The sequence below is a fragment of the Tachysurus fulvidraco genome, chromosome 16 (assembly GCF_022655615.1).
Source record: "Tachysurus fulvidraco isolate hzauxx_2018 chromosome 16, HZAU_PFXX_2.0, whole genome shotgun sequence".
In the NCBI taxonomy this organism is placed as follows: Eukaryota; Metazoa; Chordata; class Actinopteri; order Siluriformes; family Bagridae; genus Tachysurus; species Tachysurus fulvidraco.
In genome coordinates, this window is record NC_062533.1 from 12,088,735 (window position 1) to 12,113,017 (window position 24,283).

Consider the following 24,283-nt stretch of genomic DNA (forward strand, 5'->3'; position numbering starts at 1 on the left):
CAGTGCACAGTGAAGAAGGAACATCATTAGTCCTTTACAAATCCTTTTAACCATGGGAATATATATGTAAAAAAAATAAGATTAAGACAAACAGCTAAAATTGTATTATAGAGAACAGAAGTCAAAGATGGTCTGATGTAATAGCCAGGTTTCATTTATTTGAATCCTAATCAATATTGAAAGCTAGGGTCGAAATACAGGTAGAAATAATAAATGCAGGACAGTTCATTATTAATATCCTAAAAGCCTTGGTCAGACTCAGAGAACACAAAACACGGCTCAGAACAAAATGGTTTATGCTGTTTTTTTTATTTATCAAACTATTTTATCCAATGCAAGCTACCTTCAAAGCTTCTAGATTACAATGGCCTATGAACTCAGAAACTATAAATAAAAATAAGGAACTAGTAACCAGGGCAACTAGAGGTAGGCATTAAAGAAACAAGAACTCAAGGACGCTAGAGAACTGAAAATGTTGAAACAGGGCTTCAAAATGCTGTTTGACATGGAAAAACCAAATATATTCTCCACTCGGCTTTAGTACACAGGAAATATACACTTCACTTTACAGCTGCCTTTACAGATGCTGTATCTATACCCATTGCCAATTTCATGTAACCGCAACATATTGGTCAATATATAATTCAATAATTGCTTACTGTAACAGCCCTGTTTCACTTCACCCAGTCAATGAATAGAAGGTACAACCACTAACCCATGGTGATTTATTTGACAATAAGAATGTATTTTTACAGACATTGAAATCACCAAGGATAAACATAGAAAGCTAAAGAGATTATTTTTTATTGCTGTTCACACGAGACAAAAGCAACAACCAAACATTTGTTTCCAAGGGTGATAATTTGTTTCATTTATTTACATTTTTTAAGGGTGTGAATAATTACCCCACATATAATTCAGTGATAGATCCTGAGCATGAATCCCTGCCTGTGTCATCCCTTTGTTTGCATGGGTTTCCATCAGGTTCTCCAGGTGGATTAGCTAAATAAAATCACCCATAGGTGTGCATAAATGAATGAATGAAAGAATGAATGAATGAATGAATGAATGAATGAATGAATGAATGAAAACCACACCAAATCATTTTCAATGTAACAGAGATCCAATCTATCCTGTTTTGAATGCAAAAAAAGAGACTAAACCGTTGATAAACCTGTCATTATTCTTTAGTGGAAACCTTTGGAGATAACAAGCCACCAGGCAACACAAGTAAAAAAAAAACCTTGTTTGATTTGGCACAATACCTGCAGGCAACATGAAGCTCGAGGGAGCTGAATAAAGCAACATTAAACACACAGAGATCAATCCTACAGCCTGGGCAATAATTAGCACAGGAAAAGCAAAAGAGGTGCCAGTGTATTATAGAACTGTAAACTATTGTATGCTAAAGAAAAGAAATAAAAATGTTACAGCATACTAAAGGGCTTACACTAAGTGCAGTAACAGTGTTGGCTGACCATTTTAAATAAGCTAAGCAAAACAGTTATATACAGAAATTCAAGAACTGAGCAGTATTTGATCCATTTATAATTAATAACATCTTTCATTTCATGAATTCATTCTGACGTGCCAACTTTAGCTATTAACAACAACAAAATGAATAGCTTCTCTTGTTAATCTGCCAAAAGTATTTGCAATTTGTCCATCGGTAATCTGATATGGATCCAACTTCTAGACTTGATATCCATCCTATAGAATTGCTCAAGGATCACTAAAGGACTTCTGATGCAGATGCTCAAGCGCAATTCTGAGACAAACATGGTAGTTAAGAATCCATGTGCAAGGAGTTTTAGTGAAGAAACACACCATATATCCAATATCCAGTAACCAGATAATACAATCCGCCTAGCAAACAAATCCAGAAAACACAATCCAAACACATGTGAAATCAAAGAACAGAACAGAGTCCATACACAGTGGGAAACAATAGAAAACGTAAATGGCTCAGTAGGCAGCAAACTGACAATACTTTGTAATGTACATTGGCGTGAGTGTGGTTTACATAAACATGAACCCAAAAGTGGAAAAGAAATGATCACCCCGGAGGTCAATATGGCGGTTCAGAGGGGTGAGTGTAGGCAGCGATGTTACAGTACACTCCCTCTAGGAACACCTCCTGATGTTCTTTGTCTTCTTCGTCGTGGTCACCCACCCGGAAAGGTCTGTATTTTCCACATTAGGAATGGTTTGGTATGGCTTGAGCAGGAAAGTGTGGAACATGGGAGAGATGCGATAGGTGGGTGGCAGTTCTAGGTGTTAAGTCATGGCCTTGGTTTCTGGGACCAAAAGGGGGTATTCTGCTCTTGGGCTGTCTATGGCACAGTCCCAGGAGCACTGTGCTTGTGCAGGTAGCTTGGTACAGTATATTGCTCCTTGCTGAACACCTCCATAAGGTCACAGTAGTGACTTGGAATCCAGACTTATTGGGCAGATTTAGAGCTCTCAACTGAGATGGTGCAGCATAAAAGACAGACTCTTGTGAAAGTGGTTGATAAAATCAGGTTACCAGTGAATGAGATCCTTTTGCTGCCAGAAGATAAGAGGATCATGGGCTCTGAGCCAAAGGGAACCCTGTATAATCAGCTACAGTAGTAGGGAAAGTTGTACATGACCGTGATCTTCAAGAAGGAGCTCCTCAACTAGCTAAAGTTTGATTAACTGCCATGCCCGAGTTCACAAGGGCGCAGAGACTATGGGTCCCCTTATCAGGTTTACCCTGGCTTGGTTGGAATGAGAGCATCAGAGGGCGGTTTTTCAGGAGATTGTCAAGGCATATGGTTAGCATGATGTACCTCATGATATCCTCGTCTTTGCAGGTCAGCTCCACCTGTAACATGAATTGAGGCCTTCCCAAAAGACTGCCTTCAGCACCACATCGTACCATCCACTCCACACTGCAAATGTCCAGAACTGAACCAAGTAGTCAGTGGCCAAGAATTTGAACCAAGTGGGTGTTAGTGGCCTGTAGCATAGATAACTGCTCCTGGGGAGCCTGAAGCTGTGATACTCCCACTGGATTCCTGGTGAAGTATTCTGTAAGGATGTGTCGAACATGATAGATGTAGAATCCATGTGTGTGGAGTTTTAATGAAGAAACACAACATAAACAATCCAAAAAGACAGGAAGAATCAACGTGGGAAAACCATGCACAAAATCCAAAAATCAGAGAAGACAATTCAAAAACCGCACAAATCCGAAAAAAATGAAGTGAGAACATTTGGCTTAATTATTGTGACAAATATTTCAGTTTGTGTTACTGGCCATTCATTCCTTCATTGTCAACAGACACCTTATCTTGGTCAGGGTCACAGTGAAACTAGAGTATATACTAGGAGAACTGTGCATGATCACATGGGAACCATTCATGATACATCTTAGGGCACACACACGTTCACACCATTACTCTAACCAAGTGGAAATCTAGATCAGTCAGTCCAGAGAACTAAAGAAAATGTGGGTCTCTTCACCAATTTGGGAAGTGTGTTGTTTAGCGGTGTATTTATTTAGTGCTCCAATATATACACATCTGTATATCTAACTGTTAAACTGGATGTGGGCTTTTTATCTGGACTAGAAGCTGTTTTTTTAATGTGAAACCTACCACATAACCCTTTTCCCCTGGAAAGAGTAGATAGCAATGAAAAAAACCGGGCTGTTTAAAAATATGTAATTTATATTATATTCATATTTAATTATAATAGATAAATACATATATTATACATATAAATACATTATTATAATACATAAATTTAACATAAATATAAACAACTTCTTGTACAGTGTTCATAGAAGAATCATGTCTTTGCCAAATTAAGAATCTGTTGTTAGCAACCAATTAAAATTGTTTTAGTACTGTATATTAAATTTTAGGAAAAAAATGTTCAAAATGATGAGGAATGCATGATTTTCCATGATGATTTTCATCATTGGATGAAACCAATGAAAAATGTATACAACAATAACACAATACAATTTGGCAGTCATTTAGAATCTAAGCAGAAAGTATTAGAATTAGTAGGTCTGCATAAAACCTTGCATATCCCTATACAATACTAAGAACTACTAGTTAATTACAAACCAAGAATGTTAGCAGGAGTCACGACTCTGCAGTAATATTGACTAAAGCGTTGTTCTACACTAGTTAATAAAGATGTGGAACAATAATTGAAATCATTAGTAATTAGTAGTGTTCCTTTAAAGTTCGTTATTTCTTCAGTTGTTAACGATACTATGGATTGCATTACATTACAATGGATTACAACTGGTCAATCAATGGCAATTTTTATTATTTCAAATATTTATTACAAACAAAATAAAAAATAGGGTGTTAATCATTGCATTTCAGCTGCCTAGCTTTGTAGGTTATTGTTGTCCATTTCTTTTTTTAAAAAAAAAAAAACAATCCCACCCTGCGCTCCAGGAGGAAAGTAAGGCTTGGCTATTGGGAATTAATGTTGGTGTGATCAGTTATTAATCAGTAGTTATTATAAAGGAGTCAAAGTGAGCTAGTAATTCTGCAGGAGAAATGTAAGACTGACAGATACTCATGATGTTACTGCTTACGATTATGCATTTTATAGAAACATTAGCATATCAGTGTTAATGACGACCTGCTATATTAATTCCTGCTTAGCTGTTGCATAGTCTCCTATGAGTTGAACAGTGTTGTAACTTCCACTTGAGTCTGCTGAGACTCCAACTGCTCCAAGAAAGTTCCAACCGCTAAAACTCATTATTGGTTCATTATATTATTTAAGTTTTATGTTTTTTCTCTACATGTTTTCTCCTGTATCTGTATGTGACATACTTACTCCTGTATTTGTACTCTACATATTCACTCCTGCATTTTTACTACATATTAACTCCTAGATCGGTACTCTATACTGTACATACACTCCTGTGTCCTCTAATCACTCTGCACTGTACAAAGTGACAAATGAGTCATTTACGTGTCTTCCTTATCTTATCACATCCTCAAATGCACTGAATAGAATCAAATTACCTGAAAGTACAGTAACAGTGAATGTCCTTAGTAAGCTCATTTTAAATGTGCTTTAAAAAGGATTTTATGGCTTATATTAAATTTTGTCAGTCTGAAAGGTTTAGATTACTTAACATCTAACATATATTAAACTTAGTCGCTGTCTGCTACCATTACGTTTCACATCAAATACCAATTCCATTCAATCACCATATGAATAGTCAGATAAAGCAGAGGCTTGAGGGGATGTTTTTTATTAAAATTCTAGGTTTTATAGAAATCTATATACCTTGATTCTAGCTTTTGGGTCAGTATTGATGTTCCGTTTAAAACATCAGTATTTCCTTTCTTATTAATGTCATTCTAAAAAATTGAATTTAAAAAGCAATTAAAATGTATTTTACAATTATCTCAAGCTTGTTGGCATGCTTTGTGTTTTAGCTGATAGATCTTTCTCGAGTAAAAATAAAAGTGACTTACACTGAGGTGAATACCTAAAAATCATAAGAAATGTAAACAATGCAATGGTTACATTTATTATGATTAAAAATTTACAATGACACAATTGGATAAATCAAGAGAATGAGCTTGATGTTAGATGAGGTTAGAGCTTGTGTATGCTTTTGATTTCTGGCAGCATGTAGCTCCAAAGAGACTGTTCACTTTGTTTAATTGCTATTACATTGTTGTTGTTTTTTTTCTATAAGTTCTTATGCTTCTAAAACCGAACTATATGAACTATGTTCTATTTGAACAGAACTGTGAATATTCACATCTTTGTGTACAAAAGTAGCACTGTGAATCAATCAGTCTTAAAATAGATCCAATTCCAAATGTGCCTAAATAGATCCAGTCGGCAGAATTACAGTATATGTTAAGCAAAGCATTCAGTGCTTACTTTCAGGTCAGTAAAAGCCTAGCATAATGCGGAAACCAGGCTTTTTATATGAAAGGTCAATCTATTTGAACTCAAACAGATTTTCAATTAAAATCCCAATGTCTAATCAGAATCAATAAAGCAGAACCTCCGGGTCATTTCATTAATTTCATCATGAATGATGTGTTCTAAGTGAACTACAGGCCATTGCTAGGCCATGCAAATATCTAATCATTTTCATGATGATTCAGATAAAAGAATTGTGTAAGATCTTTCCTTATGTGTACAAATTGTATTAATTTACTTTTATTTATTTATTTATTTATTTATTTGAAAGGGACAATGCACATCAATCAACATTTTTTGCTTAAACTCAAAATGTAAATGTGCCAGAATTAGCTGAAGAGCTATTTTTCATCTACTAATAACAACATCTCTGTCCCATCAATACACTCAGCACTCATACAGATTAACCTTCTGGGTCAAATTTGCTAACGCCGGTCATTCACAGGTTACTATGAATTACACAAGCTACTGACTAAATGCAGCATGTGGGACACTTCTAAACCATATTTACACAGATAGTCTATTTCTTCCAGGATGATAAAACAGCCCTAGACCACATCAGACTATTAGACTGTTATCTAATTAACTATGAGTGTGGATGTTGCACAGCTCTGGGGTAATTTCATCAGCCATGTAAGGTATTCCCTGCAGCTGTGCATGGTGGATGAAAAAAATAACATTGGTTTCTGTAATAAACATTAGGAAATTGTATTTCTATTACAGAGATGATTATTTGCTCATGAGAGTAATTGGGGTAAGCACAATATGATGTTTGTGAATGTCTTATTTACTCTATTACATCTGATAGTGACAAAACATTCAAATTAATCACTGAAGGACAGAGATTGTAGATTATTAAGAAGACAACTAATCTCTGAAAATAGTGAAATTAGTGATATTTGACCAGACAGACAGTTATTCTAATAGATACTTGATTCTAATGTACTTATATATATATAATAATGCTGTTATTATAATGCTGATCTAATCACTGATATACCCATAAATAACATTGCTATAAAATGTAAATCAAATAGCTTGGATTAACAGGACAACGTACATAACAGGAATGTAAAAATGTAAATGTGTGTCCTGCAGTGCCACATATAAGTGCAGAATTACAGGAAGCTCATAGCAAATAATCCATTTTGATCTATGTTTGTGCATGATTTACTAGCAATAATAATAGTAAAAACCTTTTAGTTGTACACAACAGGCTGGCTTTGCAAGCAGATCAACCTTTTCAAGGTACAGTATATCCCAACATTACACGTTTATTTCAAAAAATCTGTCTAGGCTTTTTTTTTATAATGTTATACAGTATGATTATCCCAATAAGGGATAAAAAAAATGGATTTAAAACCATGTGCAATAAACATAACTATGGTTTCGCTTCTTTGACAGTAAAACACGTGTACAGGGAATATCACAGCATATATATTTTCTATTTTAAGAAATGTGATTTCACATGCTGGATCATTATATATGGTAATGCAGCTTTGATAGCAGAACTGATTTGACTCTTTAGCTAGCATTAGTAATAACAGCATGTTTTTGCATCCCTACAGTGCTCAGTCATGTGTGAATGCACCATTCATCTCATTTAATGCCAATGGGCAACTTGGCACCACAACAAAGGAGTGTTACCAAAAAATGTGAAGTTACGCTGTTTCAAAACACTGCTCTGACAGGCAAATAAATGTTTCTTACCACAAGATGTAATCCTTCTCAATTACACACCACTGCAAGTCCCTTTCCCACTAACATTACACCATAACTGCTGCAATACAGTAACACACACACAACTTCTATTAATATTTACAGTAGAGGTGTTGCCATGTTTTTATGGAATCACCGCCAATCAGACCATATGCAGGACCATATTCCTTGCTTTAATTTAACAGAAAACACTTAACCATGAGGTCCAAGTAAGAAATAAGGAGCACACTAAAGCAAGAAGTGGGGGGTGGGAGGTGGGGAGTGTTGTTGGGGTCGACAAATCCAAAGAAGGGGAAAATTAAACCTGCGAAAAATCCCCTTACAACGTCCATAAGTGAGCTAAATATCGTAATGAGGCCCCTAGCAAAGCCTAACAGCCTAAAAAAACTCCACCACCAAGCCCAGGGACTGAGCAACATCCAACATGGGTAGGGGAGAGGGAGGTAAGCTTTCTCCGAATAACAGGTTGCCAAACGGCATCCGCCAACGAACCCGAGTGGAGCGGCATCCTCAGCTGGAACAGAAGCGGAGAGGTGACCCTGGACGATTGGGGCTAGGACGTAGAGGCCTGCATTGGGATTGGGCTCCCACGGGACACGCGGGACCCAACGCAAATCTCGCGGGCGCGGGCGGTTTCACCTTTACCCCGGGCGGGAGTGGGCAGTGGGAATTGGCGTGTAGCCTAATAATAAGAATGGAGTCAACACATCATGTTGAGAAGAAGATTAGTATTAGCATTAGTATTAATTTATCTTATTTAAATGCAATCATGTTTAATTCTGTTATTCTGGACATTAGCCTGAACTAATAATTAGTCTGATCATTTGTATACAATCAAAATTTTCACAAGCTCTCAAGAAAAAATACACTGGAGTGTGCGGGAGTGGACACAAACATTGCGGGTGCGAGCGGGAGTGGAACACACGGCCAGAAATTCAGCGGGTGCGGGCGGGTGCGGGTTTATTAAAACAGCCCCGCGCAGGGCTCTACTAGGACGTCCACATTGGAAGATTTAATTCCCACAATGATGAAATCCCCGGATGTCCTTACCATATTTCCAGGCAATTGCCAGTTCAAAATGGGTCATGAACACATAAAAAAAACTGCATGGGCGATCCTGCTGGGTCTGAAAAAAGGTTAGTCCTTCTGTCACATTTTTATGGCAACCACACCAATCAGACCCAAATGCAGAATTATATTTCTTCCTTTAATTTAAAAGAAAACACTCAACTTCAACGGAATACAAAATAACACAGTAATACCTTGAACAAAGACAGATACAAAAGGGGCAGGTACATACAAACAGCCACACATTAGAAACAACGTGAAACAAGTGACAATACTTATGGGAAGGAACATGACCTTAAGCAAGCAAAACCCCCTGCCAGTATCCCCTCTGGTGGTCTGGCAGGGAATTGCCCTTGTAGGTCCTAACAGACTGGGATCCAGCTGGATACAACAAAAATGTGATGAGAGCAAGACCTTTGAAGTCTTGTTATGACAGACAGATATGAAGCTTACAGTAAGTGAGCAAAAGAGGCTCACTGTCCACTTTAATAGGAACACCTGTATACACTCATGTGGCCAGCACCTCACTGCATCAAAACATATAGATACTGGTCAAGAGTTCATTCACATCAAACAAAAAGAGTGATTTCTGTGACTTTAACCATAGCATGGTTGTTGGTCCAAGATGTGCTATTACAGTATTTCAGAAACGTCTGATTTCCAGGGATTTTGATAGTCTCTAGAGTTTATAAAAAAGTCTTATTTTGTACCCCAGGTAGAAATTAAAGTCCTATCTTATTGTGTTAGAACCACTCCTAAGTTTTCCAGGACCAGCGCCGGGAATCTGTATTGGTGAAGGTATTTTTACACATTTTGTTTTGGAATCCACACCCAAGCATGATTCTGGATGTGTTTGTTGGAGAAGCTCAGCAGAAACACAGCTTTGTTTTCACATAAATGATTTCAGGTCTACTACTGTATGACAAAAGGTCTATACTCTACAGATGAGGGAATGAGTGATGAAAAAGAAAATAAATTGATTTCATGCTTGATTAGAACCTGATTAAGGAAACCTAAGAAGCCGAAACCGCTTTTTTCCTGTGAGCAAAGTGTGAATTTCAGGCATGAGCAATCGTGTCCAGATGTAAAAACAGGAACATTTTTACCTGGTTTGTTTGGGGCATGGATGCATCCAGTTTTATTACGTTCTTGTAAATCCAAAATATAGGCAATCTTAATAATAATAAAAGCCAAATAAGAACACAAGGTGACATAGAGTCGCAGCTGGTGGTGTAGCTTCCCTAAATAAAGTTTCATTGTGGATCATCACTGCTAGACTGAAATATACGCACTTGTGTTGACGTAATGGCTTATGGCAGAAGAGGCAAACTGACTGACCCACAATGATTCAGTCTGGTCTACACCATAATTCAAACAAACCACAAAGCATCAGCAAATAAAATCAAAAGAAAATTCAATCAAATGTGAAAACACATCAACATAAACTCAAAACATAGAGTACTGTAGGTATTAAATGGACATCCAGGTACAAGAGAATGCATGTGATATTATTTAAGACACACTGCAAAGTTTACACAGCATTAATGAATATACCAAATGCTGAAAACCTGCCTAAGGATTATCCCTCACTATAATAATATAAGCAAACTCACATTAAGACATTTTCAGAAATTTTACTAAATAGTCTGAAAACAGTGCAATTCTTTCATGCACTATGTCCAAACAGCATTATGCATATAATGCTCCGTAAGGACCGACCCTTTCTGTTTTGAGTTCATGTTGATGGTTCTGCCGAGTATGTACAGTATTTAGCAAGTATATTTATGCATCCAAACATGATCAGCCTTCCAGTTTCTATACTTCTGCTTGGAGCTTCCTTCCTTCCTATCTTCCTTCTTATCTTAATTCCTCCAGTCAGTCCTTCCTTCCTTCCTTTCTTCCCATCTAAATCACTTATAGACTGCACTAAGCAAAAACTGTTAATACCCAAGAAAACTTCACTTAGATACCTGAAGCTAAAGACTCCATATAACACACTCAGTGGTGTCTGACATTTTATAATCTGGTGTCACACAGAAAAGGATGGGTTTCCTTCTGAGTTGGGTTCCTTAAAGTTTTATCCATATGTTGTCTCATGGGTTTTGCCACTGGCTTGCCTCTGTCTGGATTAGCATCTGGATTTCTGTAAAGCTGCTTCATGACAATGTCCATTTTCTACCAGCTATATCAATAATATTGAAATGGAATTAAATTTATTTGCTGTTAGCAATATTGTATACCATTAACTTCTTAAAGAAATTGTTGTTAGTGTTAGCATCAACACTGTAGCTTATTCAGTTTGCTGCAACTACACAGTGATTTTAACTGTGATCATACAGTAAGTTTTCTACATGTCACTGGTTCTCAGTTTACTAGGAGTATCCTGATGCCTGGACTGATCTGACATTGCTGGCCAAGAACATGTTTAAACCAAGACTAGAAAAGGTTACCCACTTCAACCAGAAGTGGTTGTGCTGGTGTGGAATATGTACTCGATATTGTCTGTGCAACGCTGAAAAAAAACATGGTAACAAATGAACACATCTGCAGATTAGACAGATTCGACTAGCAGGCTTTGTGTGTGTAACACTTTCAAGTAGCTCAATGATTATTTTATGCAAGAAAATAAATATAGTAGCTGCCTTCACAAGAGTGTGTGTTCACATTCACAAATTTGTGGTGTTACTCTATGATCTAGGTAAAACTTGAAAATCGGCAGAAACTTGCAGTGTTAGATATATGCCACCGTGTGTCTGTTAGATTACATATATCGATCTGAAACTCTCAGAGAAAAACCACACAGACACACACACACACACAGAAATAAAATATATACACCGTCAGCCATAACATTAAAACCACTGACAGGGGAAGTGAATAACACTGATTATTTCAAAACAAAGGAAACTGGCTAAAGGTGGGATAAAGTAAATAGTCATTTCTCAAAGTTTATGGGCTGGAAAAAGTAAAAATTGGTAAGTGTAAGGATCTAAATTACTTTGACAAGGGCCAATTTGTGTTGGCTAGAGGATAACATAAGATACTGTGGGGTGTTCCTAGTATACAGTGGTTGTAGCTACCAAAAATGGGCCAAGTAAAGACAATCAGTGATCCAGTGACATCGATACAAGTGGAGACTCACAGCTAGCCTATCTGCTCCAATCCTACAGAAGAGCTAGCACAAACTACTTAAAAATGTTATGCTGGCTAAGTGGGAAAGGTGTCAGAATATCCAGTACATCACAGCTTGCTGTGTATGGGGCTGCATAGCCACCAAGCAGCCAGAGTGCCTGCCCATACTGACCTCTCTACAACACCTACAATAAGCATGTGAGCACCATGAGGCAATGGAAGAATGTGGACTTTTTCATATAAAATGTTATCATTTTTACAATGTGCACCAGTGGCATAAAGTACCACATAAACGCTCCCACCATCTCATTTATTAAACGCACCCCATAGAGGGTGATGCAGTTCTATAATTAAGCAGTGATTCATCAAGGCTTTCATTGTGGAAAAACCCCAATGTGACAGTAGATATAGTGGACATTTATTGATACTAAGGACCATTTTAATTCTGCATATTAGCACATCTGACAGTTTCTGCTATGGACACACAAAGAAAACGACCTATTTAACATAAATGATGTTAAGGTTAAGGCTAGATTTAAGTGTTTTGTGTAACTGCAAGTATATTAGGGTTTCTGTCAGTATTATATATGTACAGTATTTGCTTTTATTGGGATTTACATTGTGTGTTTTTGTCTCAATCATGAATATAAATGCACTCTAGATGATTCAGGAAAGCAATCGTTATCTGACGAGAGATTCATGCCAATCGTCACCCACTACTGTGTCACAAACAGCAGAACACACACACACACACACACACACACACACAAAAACACACAAATTGGGGTGTAAACCCCAATATGGCCAAATATATTGCCAATTACACACAATCATATCAGAGCATAATAAAAAGGTGTCAGAGAATTTATGATATATGTACTGAATTCCAAAGAGTCTGACGATTCAGAGGAATGCGCCAAGCAGGGAGGGATGGACACACACACATGCACACAGTGTGTGTGTGTGTGTGTGTTTATATTACTGACACACACTACAGTTCCTCAGCATCTCCATGGAAACAGGCTGGAGAACAGCTCATCCTGCCCTGCACAGCATACTGTCAGAGAGAGAGAGAGAGAGAGAGAGAGAGAGAGAGAGAGAGAGAGAGAGAGAGAGAGAGAGAGAGAGAGAGAGAGAGAGAGAAAGCAAAAGAGAACAAGAGGAGGGGGGAGAATGGCTAAAAGAGAGAATTAGAGAGAAAGAGAAGGAAAGAGAAAGAATGGTAAAGAGACAGGAAGAATAAGACAGGGAGCAATATTGTAAATGAGATGAAGAGAAATAAGAAGATGAAATCCAACCCTGTGAAAATCTATTATTCACAACTTCTCCCACTCCATCTCTTCCTGGCAGACACTCACACAAGTGCAGACCAAACTATTTCCAGCATCACTGTGGACAGGATTATTAATTGTCATTAAATGGTGCTATAGAATTTAAATACATGTTAGAGCTAAAATATTACAATATACACCAGCATCCTTAAGCAAATGATACCAAATATATCATGTACCAAACAAAGTGTAAATGTTCCTGACTTCAAATCTCTACACTGCAAACACAGCACTGAAGGAGAAAAGCATTTAAGCATGACTTTGCTGTCAGAAATTAAATTTTGGAAATAAAAGGAATTTGTTGTACAGTGGTAGTGAAGCCCCTTCCCCTCTATTTCTACTTGCGTAAAATCTTCCCAACCAATGGTAACGTAATTTACAATAATATGATGGCGAAAGACGTCTGGAAATCTGAACTGGATATACAGTACTGTATGCATTGGAAGTATATTAAATATATAATATATATAAATATATATACTTTACTATATAACTATAAAAGTGGCTGAATATGTATTTAAGAAATACTGAGGAAAGTGTTTATACCGAGTTTATACCGAGAGCAAAACCATGGGAGCATCATTCATTCATTCATTTTCTACCACTTTTCCGAACTTCCGGGTCACGGGGAGCCTGTGCCTATCTCAGGCGTCATCGGGCATCAAGGCAGGATACACCCTGGACGGAGTGCCAACCCATCGCAGGGCACACACACACTCTCATTCACTCACGCATTCACACACTACGGACAATTTACCAGAGATGCCAATCAACCTACCATGCATGTCTTTGGACCGGGGGAGGAAACCGGAATACCCGTAGGAAACCCCCGAGGCACGGGGAGAACATGCAAACTCCACACACACAAGGCGGAGGTGGGAATCGAACCCCCAACCCTGGAGGTGTGAGGCGAACGTGCTAACCACTAAGCCACCGTGCCCCCCCCCCATGGGAGCATCATCCAAAACTTAAGTATTTACTGATTTACTTCAAATCCCAGCTTCACCTTTTATAGCTAAGTCCTAATATAAAAAAAGGAACCTCTGCTCTTTCCACCATACCCTCCACCCAGCACACACACACACACACACACACACACACACACAATCACACACACACAAACTAAGATACCCACAATTGAACTGGACAGCGTGAAGGTGTATTGTAAGCGACAAGGTTCATGGTCATAATTAAGCAGGACGCAAAATTTAATAATTATTAATGTTCATTTTAAGTACAAGATGACTTTTCTTATGGGATTGTAGTCTTAGTAGTACTAAATACAACTAAGCAAAAAAAGAAATATTAGTATTAAATCACTCATATGGTCTCTCAGTACCACTTTTTATTGTGATTAATGAAAAATCAATAAATAAATAAATTTTTATCTTAAACATGCAGAAGACAATAGAGGACTCTCTTCATCGCAGACAGTCACAATGTCTACAGTAATGTTACTGTTATTTTACAAATATATTAGATTATACCTTTATTTCTTTTTTATCATAGTTCATCACAATTAAATGAGGAAGTTACAGGAAAATTAAATGAGCACAATAAATAATTTGTTGTCGCTATAATCTTTTTCCAGGAGCCTTTTTTTCTTATTTGTGTTTTCTAGTCATTTAATTTAGGTTATGTCCAGTTTAATCCAACAGATACTGATACCATTGGTAGCATAGCATTATATGGATAATTCATAGAATATTGTCTGAGGCTTTAATGGATTCAGTCCAATTTCATAGAGCAGGAAACACACAAACATCCCATCCACTTGTCTAGCTACTCCTTGACCTCAAGGGTAAACCAGATTGGAATTCAGTGCTGGACTAGGCTAGCTCTCATCTGTGTAGTGCTGCCAGACTACACCACGTCTGTTTTCTATGGCTGTGACATGCTAGCACAAAGTAAACACCCACTTTACATTCATCCAAAGACACTTCCAACAACCTTGGAGCCTAGAAAAAGCACTTCCGATGGGATGATGCATGGCAGTTTCTAAAATATTTGTTTTATGGAAACCAAAGCATCTGAACTTCCCGCCCACCGCTGCGATGGCACGTAGAATGAATGAAGTCTCACATCCTTCTCATGAAATGCACTTATCATTGTGCAGTGTAAAGTCGTGGACAATCTATCAGTTAAATTACATTTACTAGATGTTTGTGAACTCATAGATGAATAACGAAACCGAAATGATGTAGTGTTTAGCTCCCTACTCAGTCATTAAAATAATTTAACAGTGCAGTCAAATGGAGCAGATTTTCTCTTTCAAGTAAGTGCAGTAGAGCTCTTTACAAGGAATTAATTAGTAACTTAATAGCTAACCACATTTTTAAATTAAGTTGCTCATTCAAGTTTAAATCATAACACAGGACAAGCTGGAGGTCTAGGACAAAGCATCCTACTTAGTTCCACTCAGAGAAAAGTTCAAAAGCCTCTAATCATGCTTTTTCATGAACGTTTTCAATTTGATTATGAGATTCTGTATAATCTTCCTCAAATAAGGACAAAACGGAATCCTCATCAAAGTGAAAATGCTGCCAATTTATTTGAGCAGACAACAATATAATGTGTGTTTTCATATATCACACTTTGCTTGTGTAATATCAGCCCACTTAACTGTGGAACAGCCATGAAACTCCCACTGTTCTGAAATACTATGAAAGCTCTGCGCTTCTTATAAGATGGCTCTTAGACTCGGAGAATAACAAGCCTTTGAAGGCCGGTTTATACTAGATGCATGAAGCAGCTTTGTCACATATTCACCTGCATACTTTATGTAGCCTTCATTTGGAGGATTAAAAGTGACATCCACTAGATGGCACATCAGAGCCAAAACATCCATTTCCTTCTGGTTTCCAAGTTTTCCAACACAAGGATTTCCAAGAAATAATAATAATCAAAGATCAATTTAAATGATTAAATATATAGATATTTCCCAAAAGATATTCGCAATAAAATAATAATAATAATAATAATAATAATAATAATAATAATAATAATAATAATAATACATAACATTCACAATCTTGCCATTGTGGATATCTAAATGGGGTTGTTGCAGTTCCCATTCTGACCACTCTGTATAATAATAACTCTTATAAAAACTATGTTGGGCAGCATATGCTTGGGTTCTACAATTGTGCAAAATCTAGAATTGCTTGCTCACTCATTTAGAAACTGAATGGCTGATGCAAATGGTGACACGCCTGCCCTTATGAAAGAGCTGCCAGTAATTTGGAGGATTAAAAGCAACATTCACTAGTTGAATCGTAAGAACTAAAGAATTTCTGTTCATCATGTTTCCAAGTTGAATTGTAAAATAAAATTATAAAAGGGAAGTGGTGGCACAAGCGCTTAATGCTCTGGGTTGTTGATCGAAGAATTGGGGTTCAAGCCCCAGTACTGCCAAGCTGCCACTCTTGAGCCCTCAAGCAAGGTCCTTAACCTTCTCTGCTCCAGGGGGGCTGTATCATGGCTGACCCTGTGCTCTGACCCCAACCTCCAAAGGATATGTGAAGAAGGAAATTCACTAGGCTGCAATGTATATGTGACAAAAAAAGGCTTCTCTTCTATAAAGTGTTTAGTCTTTTCGTGCATAGTGATTTTATACAGACTGATAAGTTTTCTTAAAACGTCACACCATCATTATGAACGTTATCATGAGCCGTGTCTCAAATCAAAACTCTAACCTTAAAAGTATTTACTAATCTTAAAAAACTTATAAAAACAGAACTTATATTTTTGCAAACTTTAGATTGAAGGCTACGTAAGTTTGTAAAATTCAGTCTGGGATGTAATTTATGGTACAATACCGGTTTGTTTTGATGAAGTAGATGGAATTATTTACTGTTGAATTTTTAGCTTTTGTTAACATGCTCTATAAAACTGCCTTAGACAAGCATGCAGTGAGAAATCTGGAAGAGTCACAATGACACAGAGGAGTCGCAGTGACACAATCTATGAGCTATATATCGACTCACTGATTTCATGGGTCATAAAAAAATCAAGCCAGACCTCTACAGAGTCGAGCTAAGAGCTGGATCATAACATTATGTAACACAAATTTTAAGGTTAAGCAATTTATGACTGTGTAACTTTATCAAGGTCTGTTTTATGTGTATTCATGTGTGTGAATCAAGTGTGAATCTCTGTCTTCAACACAAAACTCTGGGAAATTGCTATAACTGAATTCAAATGTTTATAGATGGGACCCATAGAGACATAGTCCAGACATAAATTTCTATAAGAGTCTTATAGTGAAAGAAATAAAAAATTCATACAGTTTGCTTTAGGCATCAATTTTATCTGTTTCAAATTTGTATAATCAAACTCATACACTGTAAACTGTAATGTTTAACAACCTGAAAAATCCAATTAAATAATATTAATAAATAGAATTTAGCAATGTTTCTAGTAGAAGCACAATGGTTGAGCAGTTCTCCAAGTGTGTTCCCGAGCTCAGGTTTCTGTTTTCATGTTTTTTCGGTGTCTGTGTGGGTCTCTGGGTTTTCTGGTTGCTTTCTGGCTCCTAAAAGGTGCTGGTAGAGGAAGTTACTAGTCTAAGGCTCCATTCACACATATATGGATATGACTGAAAACCGTTTTTGAGTTCACTGTAAATTAAGGTTCTCCCAAGGAGGAGAAATTTTACCAAAAACATTGGATAAATCTCAAGTATAACCTTTAACAGTATTTCCAACGTCATCATCAGTCCATACAAATTCTTGTGCTTGACATTTTCATTTTAAAACCTTATGCCAACTGCCAGTTTCACAATCATATTAAAAAATAATTTTTGAGGAACTTTTGGCTGTTTTTTCATTCTCTCACCCACTCAGTATGCAGTTCAGTTCTCAAGATGTTTTACATAGCAGTATATAACACACTATCACCACATAATTGGTTGGCCAGCCAATGTGAGCGTTTTCAAAACCTTTTTGCAATTTCACTTGGATGGATATTTTTAAAAATGTTGTTTATGTGGACTGGATTTTTTTTTAACTGGAGGAATAAAAATTGCTTACAAAATTCTCTGTAGACATGCGGAAGTCGCTTAACTTGCCACCGGGTGTAAATGTGTGTGAAAACGTGTGTGTGCATGGTGCTCTACAATGAAGTGGTGTCCCAGGCAGGGCCTTCTACGAAAAGCTCCTTTAATATGCTGTGGATCCTCTGCAGTCCTGACCAGTATGAAGCAGATACCAAAGGTACATGAATGAAATTAATGTCAATATCATCCATAATAACAACAAGTGTAACGTAAAGTAGTACTGTATAAATACTAACAATAAAAAAATCAAAAAGGTTAATAATCATGATTGCTTATGCATGCATCTCATACTAAAATACAGGTATTGTGCTTTAGAGTACAACAAGTAAATATAGAGTCAACAAGTAAATATGGTTCCTCGAGTCTAAGGCTCGGTCCATCCATACATACATGTCTATGGATATGATTACAAACGTGACGTTTTTGAGTTCACTGGAAATTAAGGTTCTCCCAAGAGCGAGAAATTTTACCAGAGATTTTGGATAAATCCCAAGTATAGACTTTAACAGATGTAATTTAATTGGTCATATTTAACTAGTTATTTATACATTTAATTATTTAATAACTAATTAAATATGAGCAGCTAAATTACATCTGTTCGATCACTAAAATGAACAAAACCTAGTGGAGTCTACATCACTACCTGCAGGTGATGTACATTACCGCTTTTTTCAAGGAAATAAAAGCGTACTCTTCAACAACAGTTCAAACCAAACCTTGCTTTTGAAATACCATTAAATGCACTCAGAAAGAAGTGAAACGTCGGCCATCATTTTCACTTTGGTTTTAGATTAATTCAAGTTTTTTGAGGTTTTAAAAAGGGCCATTTATTTACACCAAACTGTTCTCAGGCAGATGTAACTAGGTTTTACTGAAATTCATTTTTTTTAGGTACATTTATTTGTTTTTTCACTGTCACAAAAACATCTGCATAAATTTGGTGTGCATTTCATGTAAAATAGGACGAACCCCTATGCATATGAACCTTCACCCTTGTCATGTACCCAAATAAAAGGCAGGAGTTATATATAAAACACATAACTTCAAAATAATGCATCACTGTTTTGTTTTATGACTGTTGCATGAATTAAAATTGTCACATTTCTTCATCTCTGTTTAGTACAACTGACTAGATGTGTGCTAACCGAGCTCATGTTAATCTTTTCTCACTAGACAACATTTTTAAATAGGCATTGCCTAGCCAACTGATGCTAAATCACAAGCTACGTGCTATGGGTTGTGCTTACTGTGCTGAGTGAAACACGTAAATAAACATGTTTAAGCATGTCAGTATTTAGACTGGATTAATAACAGAAAGCACTGCTTGTACAGTTTGTTACAAATTGATATTAGAATGTACTTTTATTATCTCTTGTTATTATCTCTCTAGAGAGATGTGATGTCATATGAAATTGGCAAATGCATTTTTTTCTTGCATTAGATCAGTGCATGATTCATGGCCTAATGGTTAGGGGGTCTGATTCCTAACCCTAAGTTTGGGGGTTCGAGTCTCGGGCCGCCCCACGACTGAGGTGCCCTTGAGCAAGGCACCGGACCCCTCCAACTGCTCCCCGGGCGCGCAGCATAAAAATGGCTGCCCACTGCTCCGGGTGTGTGTTCACGGTGTGTGTTCACTGCTATGTGTGTGCACTTTGGATGGGTTAAATGCAGAGAACAAATTCTGAGTATGGGTCACCGTACTTAGCTGTACGTCACGTCACTTTCTCTTTTCTCTTAAATCTCTGCTAGGAGGATGCTAGAGTAGAAAAAAGTGACAACAATGAAAGCTTTGAGCACGTTATTCTAATTTCTGTATTCTAACTGAGCCTCTCATATTACAACCTTTCCTAGTATGACTCTGGGTATGGAGAATATCCTTGTATAATACTGATATAATTTTAACTTGCATTAGGGCAGGTAGATAAGTTGACTCATGGCAACATCTGCTGGTTCTTCTATAAACACAAATAAGTCAATGGTAGCTATAACATGGAACTAATTTAGTTTACTCAGGCCATCTTCTTAAACTTTTTTGGAAATCTTGCCCATTTAATAGATTCATACAGTATATCTTACCCCAAGAAAGGACAATATACAAATAGAAAAGCAACCTTAAAGAGACAACCTTACAGGGAATTTGACAGATTTGATCTCTAGTGAATAAACACGCTGTTATTTACCTGCACAACCTTCACTTAACCGAATCACATTATATCATGAAACTGCTTATCTGCAAGGCTCTGTCTCTCATACACACATACACACTGCAATGAGTTTAATATGTAACATCATTTGGGATCAATGAAGGTTCGATGAAGCTTCAGCAGGAAGCAATCTGGTGTGTGCAACCAGGATGAATGAAAGACAGAATCACAGTATATAGAAAATAAAATCACAGTAAAAAGATGACCCCAGCTGTCACACCGTCTCACAACAGACATACAGACACACATATACATACACAGTTATGGGCAGTGATGGACACTGTACTGCCGAGCACTGAAGCAGAAAATTTCATCTCTGCTCTTCAAGATCTGAGCTTATTGCTAGGCAACCTTTCCTCCTTCATTACTCTCTCTCCATTCATACGAGTCAAGAGAGCTTCAGTCCCGTATGGATGCGCAACAAGATCACACACTCTGGCCAAGCACGCACACACACACACACACACACAGAGAGAGAGAGAGAGAGAGAGAGAGAGAGAGAGAGAGAGAGAGAGAGAGACACGACGCTTTTCGCACACCCACTAAGTGTGAGAGATACCTGTAAGTACGTCTCTCTCTCTCTTACACACACACACACACACACACACACACACACACACACACACACACACATGCACACATACACATGCCAAAGGAAGCTGTAATCACATTGAGTACACATTGTTCTCTACATCTTCATCCTGTCATTCACCATTCCCTAACGGATACCTGTAACTGCTGTCACTGTCACACACACACACACACACACACACACACACACACACACACACACACACACACACACAAACACACACTGAATCATGCCCTCATGTTCATTACATGTTCTTCAAATACAGCAATTCTCCATTTTCTACAGGTCTCTTAACACCACGTTTGATATTCTGTGCCATCAATGAAGCTCAAAAATCATTTGTCTGTTATTATTATCTTATTTTCTTCATATTAAGAGACAATATGTAATAAGAGGTTTCCAACATGATTTGAGAACATAACGGAAGACGTGCCGGCTCATTAATAACAAACACTGATGCCCATGTTCTTACCTGGGAATCCGTGCGTGTGTCGGAGTCATTGGTACACACTCATGCTTCTTCTCATCATGACAGTGAAAAACAGGAGGAGGACACACACATGTAGATATGAGCCAAATCCAGTCCCATGGGGGAAAAAATCTTCCTGCTCCTCTACCAGTTGGGTTTCCTTTTTTTGCGTATTCCCCCTTTTTCAGTCCCTCTGATGTGTGTGTGAAGCGGAGGACTGGACAGGAGAGGGGACTGGTGTATGGTGTGTATGAGTGTGTGCGTGTGTTAGTCCTCCACTGCAGCAGAAAGGACTGAGACGCTTTCTGCATGTTCCGCAAAACACGGACACGGATTCGGATTCAGGATTCTGCAGCTTCTCTATTCTCTCTATAACTCTCTCAATCTTTCTTCTTCTTATTCTTTTTCTTCTACATCTTCTTCATTTTCTTCTTCTTCTTCGTCATCATCATCATCATCTTCTTCTTCTTCTTCTTCTTCTTCATTTTCTTCTTCTTCTTCTTCTTCTTCTTCTTCTTCTTCAACTTCTTCTTCTTCTTCTTCTTCTTCTTCTTCAACTTCTTCTTCTTCTTCTTCTTCTTCTTCTTCTACTTCATCTTCTTCTTTTTCTTCTTTTTCTTCTTCTTAATCTTCTTCTTCTTCAACTTCTTCATCAGCTTCTTCTTCTTCTTCTTTTTCCTTCTTCTTATTCTTGTTCATCTTCTTCTCCTTCTTCTTCTTTTTCTTCTTCTTGCATGAATTGCATCAGTTTGAGTTTGTCCTTGGCTCATCAGTCAGCTTTATGGCACATCAAACAGACCAAAATAAATTAGACTGAAACTGGATTCCATACTTTGACATGAACTCACATCAATATTCCAGCCAGGCAGGCTAGGGTCAAAACACCAAAAGTACTCGGAACTTGAGCTAGAATCTGAGAGCAACAATAACTTAGTTTGTTTAGAAAGGCTAAATGTTATGGGACATAAGTTAGATTTGATTCTGAATAAGGGTCTAAATCGGCCAACTGATTGTGCTGTGTTAGCAGAGGGGATGTCCAGGTTAGACCCTGCATCTTTAAGATTGCCAGTGCAGAAGCATTCGGCACATAGCTGTTGCCTACTGTATCTGCATCTTTTATGGATTTTAGACAACGATGACACAAGCAAAGGTCTTGCAGCATAGCTTTTTTGGCTAACCACTCTGTATTGTGAAATCCAGCCTAAATGAAATCAATAACTGGCAAGGGGTCCCAACCAGGTTAACGGTATGTATCCTCAGGCCCATCAGTTTGCTAGACAGCAGGTGGTGTGGAATTCTCAAAGACAATCTGACATGGTAGACAGAGGTGAGAAAGGTCATGAAGACAACATGTTGAAGAATATGATGAATGATAGCTCATGCAGTTTAACAATGCTAATGAGGGAAACCATCTCTATTGCCTGCCACCAAAACACTACATCCAATAATAAAGGGGGGTTTTAAAATCTAAGAAATACAAAAGCAGAAGCTTAGGGTGTTTTAATATGAAATTATTTTTATTCCTTTTAAAATCCAAACAAATGGGGTCAAAGATGGGATTAGGGTGACTGGATAAATCAGCAAAACTCAAAATTTAGTTTGTGTATGTTTGCTTAGGGTCACATGCATGTTTACCTAGTTTACCTAGTTAGTGTGCTAATTACTTACTAAGTATGTTCCATATGATAATATTGTTAAGACCTGCGATGAGCGCTCTTTACTACAAGGACACTCAAGGACACTCTTTACTACATTCCACAGAAGGCATGAGAATTCAGTATTCAGGTATTATTATTCCCTGATGCAAAAAGCAAGTAGTAGGCATAAACTGAGACAAAAACTGGTCCATTTTTTTGTAGCTGGGGAGCCTTGTAGGAAAAAGACCATTCCTGTAATTTATGATTTACAATAGTAACTGCAGTTAAGAGCCCAGGGAAGACCTTTAACTGCTTCCCACAAGGCAATGGATATCCTTCCAGCTGGAAACTGGAGTCTTGGCTAGTGACAGTGGAGAAATTGTGTTCAAAGACTAAATTTACCAATATAATATTCTTTTACATATCCTGTGCCATCTATTGGTGCACAAGATAGATTCTTTGCATAATTACAAGCTGAAGCTCTGATTCAGCAGCCCAAACTAAAAGTTTGTATGTGTGTGGGTGGTTAGGGGATTTAAACACCTTGCTAAGGTAGAGAAGTGCAAGAAAGTTTGTGGGAGGTCCATGACAGCACAAAAAAAATGGGAGCATGCAATGGACAAGACAATTATGTGGTCTGAGCCTGGGTGAATTACACAGTGCATTAATTTCTTAATCAAGTTGATTTATGATGTCCTTATTTACTGCCATTGATTTGTGCCATTACAAGGTTTCCTAAGACTATCCCAATTCACAATTTAAAGTCATAGTTTAACTCTTAGATTAAGGTCTGTACTACCTTTGGGTTATCTGAGGTCAGTCACTGTATCTTTGTGTGATGTAGAATTATAATTTTAAAATAACTGGAACTAAGGAACCTAGACTAAACCTGTTCAAGCATGATAGTGCCCCATACATAAACAGAGTTTCATGAATACAGTTTGTGTGGAGAAACTCAAATGGCTCATGCAAAGCACTGACCACAACCCCACTGAATATCCTTGGGATGAATGGGAACACTGACTGTGCCCCATGCCCCCTCATGTAATATCGTTGCCTGACCTCATTAATGCTCTCGCGGCTGAATGAGCAAATCCCCACAGCCACACTACAAAATATAGTGTAAAGC

General features: G+C 37.6%; 1 protein-coding gene across 4 annotated transcripts in view; it reads right to left on the reverse strand.

The window, feature by feature from the left end:
* The window catches only part of LOC113655682 (disks large-associated protein 2), a 111,765-nt gene extending 89,843 nt beyond the window's left edge, over positions 1-21,922 (reverse strand). For 2 of the 4 annotated variants that reach the window (XM_047801866.1, XM_047801868.1), the window contains exon 1: positions 21,521-21,920. The gene's annotated coding sequence lies outside the window, so the exon portion shown is untranslated. Of the gene's footprint in view, positions 1-21,520 lie in introns of all 4 variants that reach the window. The other 2 variants (XM_047801867.1, XM_027166369.2) reach the window with 2 other exon arrangements.
* Between the last annotated feature and the right edge of the window lie 2,361 nt (positions 21,923-24,283).